The following is a 9,190-nucleotide window of genomic DNA, read 5'->3' on the forward strand; positions in this document are numbered from 1 at the left end:
AATATAAAAAGTATAAAAGACTGTAACGTAAGTAAATTATAGCATTTTCAATCATCCCTAGACAATAACAACCAATAAATTCCTGAAGAAACTAATCCATATAAAAGTACATATTCGGGCTTATGCCAAATCCTTGAAAGAGAACTATTCACTATTTGCATACATAGAAGCAATTAAATTAATTAAACAATGGAAGATGACGACGAATGAAATCATAGACTTACAAAATGAGAAATTGAAATGGAGACAACAAGGTTTAATAATGGTCAAAGAATAAAATTACATAAACATTAAAGTACTTATTTTAATTAAAGGCTAGATTAAAAATGAGATTTACCAAAGCATAAATAAATTAAAAGGTCTAAACTAAAACTATCCTGATGAAAAAATATTCCCTACGAAAGTTTTGAAACTAATCTAATATAAAACAATCTTTTTTTATGAGACCGTCTCACAGTGATACGACATCAAAACAAAAAGCACATAAGCTAAAAGTTTCCATTATTTGGCTATTTAGTCAAATATGAAACATGTCTCACGGTGAGACCATCTCATACAATAATTTATGAATATATAAATCCTCATGAAAATTGTAACCTATTAAATATATTAACGTCTAAAAAAATAAAATAATTACCCCGACTAATTTTTAATTTAAATGATAATCCTAACTCTCCACTCAAACTATCTAATAAATAAAATAATGGACCGCACAAGTCTCCTCTTTCTCGCGTATATGAAAAATTAATTAAAAAAAAATATGTTAAATTTATTAATAAAATAAATATATTTACTATAAGTAAGACATAAATAAAAATTTAATACAGAACTCTAAATTTTTCAAGACGGCTATGCCTCCAACTACCGAGAAACTAATAAACCAACTCCCTTTTCTTTGTGGGATTCGAAAACTGAAACAAAAATAAATGGTTGCAGTAGGGCTGCATAGTCTCGTTTGAAGCCAGATGTGGCTTCGCCTGAAGTCTCGCCCAGCAGCAACAGGAACTTCTTCAACCGGTTTGAATGCAATTTCGACCGAGACAGATTAGTCTCGACCGAAATTACATATTAAACATTCCAGAGGCCTTTGAACTCCATAAATTAGACGGAGGTTATTGAGATCTCGCCCGAGATCATGCATAAGACATTCAAATACCTCGAAGAATTAACTAACCTTGCTAACTAATGTAGTTCCCATTCCTCGATACTTTTGGTGAGATAACGTACTTAACCCATTAAATAAACCTGAAGACTATGGGATCTTGAACTATTAGTGTTTAACCCGAGTACCCGACCCAGAAGTGACCCAAACAAAGCTGAAATTTATTAGAACTCCACCAAATGATTCATTAACAGCTATACAGAAAAGACGATGAAAACTGATTTCTTGCCTTTTTGTTTAGATTTGTCAAATAAACACACCATGCAATGAACCCTTAAGCTCGCATAAATTTAAAAGGTAGGCAAACTTTAACATAGCCTTCCATTATTAATTAATGAATTGCTGGACACCAAACAAGAAAGAAGATCCAACAATCCCTCCTAGTGAAAGTGAAATCTCCATTTCAAGGAAAAGCATCAATTCAATAGCTAATCAAACCATAAAAATCTCCGCTAAATCATTCAGAATTTAACTGATATTGTAAGTTTCTAGTGGAGTAAAGTAGTCAACTTCATACAAAAATACAGCAAAATCTAAAATATTTGAAGGAATTGTTTTGACATAAACAAATTTAAGTGGGATTAATTGACTTAACGAACTTGTATGTACTCTGCCACTGGATTGTGTGTTTTGGAGGGCTTCCCCAAAAAGAAAAATTGGGGTTACATTTATTTCCATACCAACAATGGGAATCTTGGTATGATAATAAACCTGAAACGAACAGATCACAATTAGTAACACAATATTATAACACAAGTGCACAACACCCTTAAGGATAATAATGATTGTTATTCACCTGACTCTACTCCTTTGAATGAATACATGCTCTAGTTGAGAGATCTTTCCATCGTGCGGACTGAATGACAAATATTAACGACAAGAAGCAGAAATCCCAAGTTACAATCTAAATTATCAAGCATGAAAACCAATATCACTATCATAATCAATAATTATTTTATAAATATCAAAGATAATTTCCATTAACGTAATGTACTTCAATTATTTAAAGGATCCACGGTGATGGCAGTGGAACAGTACTCGTTTTGAGTGCTGATGAAGATTTTGCAATTTTGGCTGCGCATATGATTCTGAGCAATTGATGGATCCATTTGTTATAAATCTCAAGTTGTTAATCTGAATCCTTTCCCCTACGGGTTTTTGCTATTCGTGGGATCTATTAGTGGTATTAGCTGGAGATTTTGGTGTAGAGACTGATGAATTTGCAGTATGTGCTATCAGGAGCTACTCCAAAATCCAGATTACTGGTTATGCTATTCCTTGAAGCTCATTATAATTGGTTGCAGAGAAATAAGGTAAAATTTAATCACACATATTTGTTGAGGATATAATTGTTACAATTTTAGAGAGAATGTTGGAATCAGAAAATAAAATCATTGATAGATATTGAAAAATATGAAAGTAATTTCTGTATGTTTTACAAATATGAGGAGGTACCTTATATATAGGGTATAAGAAAGCTATAAAAGCTATATCAGTTTGTTATAACAGAATAACAAACTAATAATGAGTTTGTTAGAGCTTCGTAAAATAGTGAAGCCAGGCTAATACAAAAGTGTAAACCAAAATAGAAGGCAGCAGGGCAGCAACTGTAAATTCATGCAGGAGTACTAACACCCCTCAAGTTTGGAACTGGTGAAACCATGTCTAACTTGGACATCAAAGAATTGAACTGTGCTGATGGTAGTGACTTGGTGAACACATCTGCTGATTGATCTGAAGTTGGTAGATATGTGAGCTCGATTAAACCCTCCATCACCTTGTCTCTTGTGAAATGACAATCCAATTCAATATGTTTTGCGCGTTCATGAAAAACTGAATTCTTGGCAATATGCAGTGCACTTTGATTATCACAATGCAATGTCACTGGCTTTAGTTTGTCCAACACCCATTTCCTCCAAAAGTCTAATAACCCATGTGACTTCTGATGTAGCACTGGCCATTGCTCTATACTCTGCCTCTGCGGAAGATTTAGAGACAGTGTGTTGATTTTTACTTTTCCAACTGATGGGAGAATGTTCTAGCATGAGAATATAGCCAGAAATTGATCTTTTTGTGTCAGGACATGAACCCCAATCACTATCACTGAATGCCTGCAATCTGAGCTGCTCAAATCCTTTAAGAAGAATGCCTAGTGAACTTGAATGAGTTACATACTGAAGTACATGTTGTAGTGCATTGTAATGTGTAATTCTGGGAGCATGAAGAAATTGGCTCAAGGATTGGACAAAATATGAGAGATCTGGCCTAGTGTTAGTTAGGAAATTAAGTTTTCCTACCAAACACCTGTAATACTCAGGGTCATGGAACAACTCTCCTTCAGTAGCAGATAATTTGAGATGTAAGGGGAGAGGAGTGACCACTGGTTTGATCTTTGTAAGGGCAACTTCTTGTAATAGTTCCTTTGTGAACTTATGTAAAGAAAGAATTATCCCATCTGTGCTATAAGAAACCTCAAAACCAAGGAAGTAATGCAATCTTCCCAGGTCTTTAATCCCAAAAATTGAATTGAGATGTTGTTTGAGTTCATCCACAGTGGCATTATTAGTTCCAGTGAGTATGATATCATCTACATAAACTGCAGCCATGGTTATGTCCTTTCCTTGCCTCTTGATGAACAAGGAATAATTATTTTTTAACTGAATGAATCCTTGATGCTTTAGTTCATGGACCAGTTTGGCAAACCACTGCCTACTAGCTTGTTTGAGTCCATATATAGATTTCTTCAGCTTGTAAACTTTATTCTCTGGATTAGGCAAACCTGGAGGTAGTCTCATATAAACCTCTTCATGTAGATCCCCATGGAGAAAAGCATTGTTGACATCCAACTGGAATAAGTTCCAGCCTTTGAAGCTGCAATGGCAATCAAACTCCTGACTGTAGCCATTTTCACCACAGGGGAAAAAGTTTCTGAATAGTCAATTCCATATTTCTAAGTGTATCCCATGGCTACCAACCTTGCTTTTAGTCTTTCTAGGCTACCATCAGCATTAAGTTTGCTCTTGTATACCCATTTGCAGGAAATGGCTTTCTTTCCTGTAGGCAAGGAAACAATATCCCATGAATGATTTTCCTCCAAGGCCTGTAATTCTTTCTTCATGGTTGCAACCCAACCAGGATGAGTGGCAGCTTCATTATAGGATTGTGGCTCAGTGGGAATAGAAGAAGATAAGGAATTAGTTTGAGTAGAACTTATTTGAACAAGGTTACACCAGTGATTGGTAGAAGGAAGAGTAGATTAATAGATTTGGTAGTGGGAAGTGAAAATTGATAATCTTGCAGATGTGAAGGAATCTTTACAGCTCTAGAAGATCTTCTTGGTTGGGCAGAAGAATTGTCTAAGATATTGGCAGAAGATGAGGAAGAAGAGGAAGAAGTGTCAGGATGGAAATCTGAAGTGTATGGTGTAGTGTCTGTGTTAGAATTGAAATTTGAAGTATCTGGTGCAGTGTTTTGAAAAATATCAGGCAACTCATAAAGAGAAGGATGAAGAAAATTGGTGAATTTAGGAAGAAAAATAGGAAAAGTAGACTTGGATGGAGTTAATGGTGAAGTAGAAAAATGGAAAGGAAAGTGTTTCTCATGAAACACAACATCTCTGCTAATGAGAATTTTATGAGAAGTGAGATCAAGAATTTTGTAGGCTTTGTGGTTAGAGAGGTATCCCAGAAATACACAAGGCAATGCTCTAGGATCCAATTTTGCTCTATGAGTTTTAAGAGTAGATACGAAACATAGGCACCTAAAAACTCCGAGGTGCTCCAAATTAGGTGGTTTGCAAAATAGCTTTTCATGAGGAGAAAAATTTTGTATGGATTTCAATGGAACTCTATTGATCAAATGTACAGCTGATAAAACACATTCATTCCAATTAGATACAGGAATTTTAAATTGTATATACAGGCTCCTAGCTGTTTCCATGAGATGCCTTTGTTTTCTCTCCACAACTCCATTCTATTGTGGAGTAGAACTGCAACTTTTCTGTAACATTATTCCTTTACTATTATAATATCTCAAAATTTCTCCTTCAATCAATTCTTTTTCATTATCACATCTCACTAATTGAACCACACCCCCAAACTGTATATCAGCATAAATCACAAAGTCTTTCATTATAGTGACAGCATCAGACTTATTTTTGACAAAATGCACCCAAGTGTGCCTGGAAAAATCATCCACAATAGTAACAAACATGTTGTATTTATTATGAGTAGTTACATGATAGACGCCCAAAAGATCAACATGAATCAATTGAAAAGGTTTTGTTGTTTTGATTGAACTATGTGGAAAAGAAAATCTTGTTTGCCTTGCTGCAGGACAAACTTGACAGATACAATCTATCTTATTCACAGATACGACATCTTTTCTTATAGTTTTCAAAAGAGTAAAAGGAACATGTCCTAATCTTAAATGCCATAGTTTCAATTCCTCTACAGTAGTGTTATTAGCAGCACTATAGCAACTGATTTGTCTTGAGATATGAGAAGAACCTTCATCCCAAGGACTGGTGCAATATAGACCATGAAAAATCCTACCAAGAACTTATGGATTGATCAAAGGTTGACCTTGAATAATACATTCAGTAGGAGTGAATTGAACTGCAACTTTCAAACTCTCACAAAGTCTATGTATTGATATCAAATTAAAATGAAAATCTGGAACATGAAGCACATTATCTTGTATCACATCATCATTCAGTTTGACTGTCCCCATATGTTTAATAGCCACCTTTCTACCATCAGGAACAGTTATAGTATTATCAATATTTTTGACAGGTTCAAATTTTTGAAACAACTTCAAATCATGGCATATGTGGTCAGTTGCACCACTATCAATTATCCATATAGGTGTGAAAGCAGATACCATGCACTTTCTATAACCAAAAAAGAAACAAGAACTACCTGCCATGAATGCAGTTCCATTGCCTGGAGATGTCTTGTTCAAAGAATCCGAAGCTTTTGAGGTATGCTTTGAGAGTAAGCTCATGAGTTGATGGTATTGCTCTTGAGTTATAGTTGGAGCTGCAGAAGCAGATGCTGAAGTTGTAGGAGGTAGATTGGGCCAGGTCTGAACTCCAGCATTCTAGTTTCTAGTTTGACAACCAGTAAAACCTTGATTGTCTTCATCATCAACACCATAATGAGTTATATGTGCAAATCTTTTCTCCTTAGTGTTATTCCATCCTTGTGGATAACCATGTAATTTGTAGCACCTATCAGCAGTATGACCAGACAACTTACAATGGTCACAGAACCAATTGTTGGATCTCTTAGTACCTGACATTCTTAAGTGAGGTGGTTGATATGTGCTCTTGGAAAAATTACTTTTATCTTGAAATTTTCTTCGATCAGCCACAAAAGCAAGGGATTCATTGGAAGAGGAAACAACCTGCTTGATTTCTTTATGTCTTTCTTCTTGCACACAGAATCTGTATGCACTTCCCAAACTAGGAAGTTCATTCATCATCAAGATATTTGTTCTGGCTTGAACATAATCATCATTCAACTTCATAAGAAACATCATCACTCTACTATCTTGTTGAGATTTCAAATTCTTTCTACCTGTAGCACAGATACAGTTGTTGCAAGCACAAATAGCAAGGGGATCTTGACTATCCATTTCATCCCATATGGCCATGATTTTGGTATAAAACTCTGATATGGAATCACTGCCTTGTTCAAGCAATAGTAATTTCTTTTGTAAAGAATACAGTAGAGTAGATGAAGGTTGTCCAAATCTTTCAGCCAAGTCCTTCCAAACATCAGCAGTAGTCTTTTTAAATCTCACACTTCTACCAACTGTTTTGTCAACAGATGCTAGCAACCAACTCTTCAAAAGATCATTGCAACGACACCAAGCTTTGTATGTATGATCTGTGGCAGGAGGTTTAGGCAAACTGCCATCTATGAATCCTAATTTGTTCTTAGTGGAAAGGCTTAAGAGTATGGATTCTTGCCAATCAATGTATGAAGTACCATCAAAAACATCAGCCACTAGCTTAGAAGTAGTGTCTAATGGATCTATGTAATAAGCTCCTCCAAATATGGTGGTAGGGTCAAGATTAGGAATGTTTTGTGGAGTTTTTCAGTTATAATTGTGATTGAAAGAAAGAATGAGAAAATAAAAATGGAAACAAGTAAGGACAATGTGAGCAATTGCAACAAAGAAAACAATGATTTATTTTGAGAAAAGAATGAATGTAAAGCAATAACAGATTCAAAGAATCACTTTCAAAAAAAAAAGAGTGAAGAAGAAAGAAGAAAGAAAATGTAGGAAGTTGAATTGCAGGAAGAATACATATATGTAATGTAGCAGATTGAAGACTCAAAAGAAAAACAAAGGTGATTCAACGTCGATCAAGGATAGAATAGCTTCGAGCAAACAGAGAAGCAATCAATCACAAATTTGGTGTAGATTTCGAAAAAACTGAGCAGCCGATCAAATCGAAAAAGAAGCAGTAATTCAAGTAACGAAGATGATGAAGATGATCAAGCAAGAGATGATCGAATTCCTGCGCGCTCTGATACCATGTTACAATTTTAGAGAGAATGTTGGAATCAAAGAGGAAAATAGAATCATCTTTGATGTATATTGAAAAATATGAAAGTAATTTCTGTATGTTTTATAAAGATGAGGAGGTACCCTATATATAGGGTATATGAAAGCTATAAAAGCTATATCAGTTTGTTATAACAGAATAACAAACTAATAATGAGTTTGTTAGAGCTTCATAAAATAGTTAAGCCAGGCTGATAGGTAAACAAAAATAGAAGGCAGCAGGGTAGCAGCTGTAAATTCATGCAGGAGTACTAACAATAATCTTTAGAGTTTAGAACCACATATACAGCAGGTGAAGACTAGAGATCCAGTGGTTTGTATGAAGTCTCTCACATGATGAATGTTTTCACCCAATCCTTTCTCGTAGGAAGAACGGTCATGCATACTATTGCACGTTCTAATTTTCTTCTATGAGCAACTGCTGAATCAAGTAATCCATGCAGAAATGATCAATTGGTTCATGTAGCCGACCCAAATTTTTCGTGAGTAAGATATTGCCATTTTTGTTGTTGTTGAATAGCTTTAACTATATCACATTAGTTTTATAAGAGTTATTTTAGCACTACCAGTACAGTCACCATAACTTTTGTTTTCTTAGTATTTTGATAATAAAATGAGTTGTTTTATTGTAGAAAAAATGTATCAAAGCATTTTTGATGGAATATATTAGTTATTTCTTCTATTGTTGTCGAAAATACAATTGGGTTGTTTGTGGCTTGTTTCTTTATGTAGTTCAGGCCTTGGTGCTCATTTTTCTGTTTCAATATGCATTATGCAGGTGGTTCTTATTGGAGCTCAATCTCTGCACTTGGCATTCGACCCTATCTAGCTCTTAATCTACAAGAACAATGTTAATTCCAATGTTAAAGCTGGAAGCCTAGCTGGAAATGACTGCCAACAAGATTTTCCGCCAATTTATGCATGTCGTGCTGTAATTGCAGCCCTGGAATATCAAGAATCCACTCCTTATTTAGTTTGATACAGCAAAAAAATTAAAGTCCACCTTTTATATATATCTAGGAATATAGACATTAAACAGCACATAAATTGCCAGATTGAAAAACATTGTACTACTTGCAACTTTTAAATTTATTCACTTGCAAAGTTTCAACAAAACGATCAAGACAATGCTCTATGACTTAAACACAGAACACTCTTCTTACTTATATCCTTATACTACATTCCCTTTTTGTATTTTGATGGAGAAAAGGTTGGTGCTAAGAGTTTGAGTTACACATGACTGATATTTAAGGATCTGTGCTTTATGTTTAGTCTCAATATGACTGTTATGATTGGTGTGACTTGAGTGCACATTTGGTGTGTGCATTCATATGGTGACTCTTGGGATGGAATCCCATAAGTTTGTCATGAATGGGTGTATTAAGATGAGTCTTAATATTTGTGGTTTATGATGATGATTAAGGTATGAATTAATGAGTTAATCAAGGGAGT

This window comes from Amaranthus tricolor, chromosome 7 (genome assembly GCF_026212465.1).
Source record: "Amaranthus tricolor cultivar Red isolate AtriRed21 chromosome 7, ASM2621246v1, whole genome shotgun sequence".
In the NCBI taxonomy this organism is placed as follows: domain Eukaryota; kingdom Viridiplantae; phylum Streptophyta; class Magnoliopsida; order Caryophyllales; family Amaranthaceae; genus Amaranthus; species Amaranthus tricolor.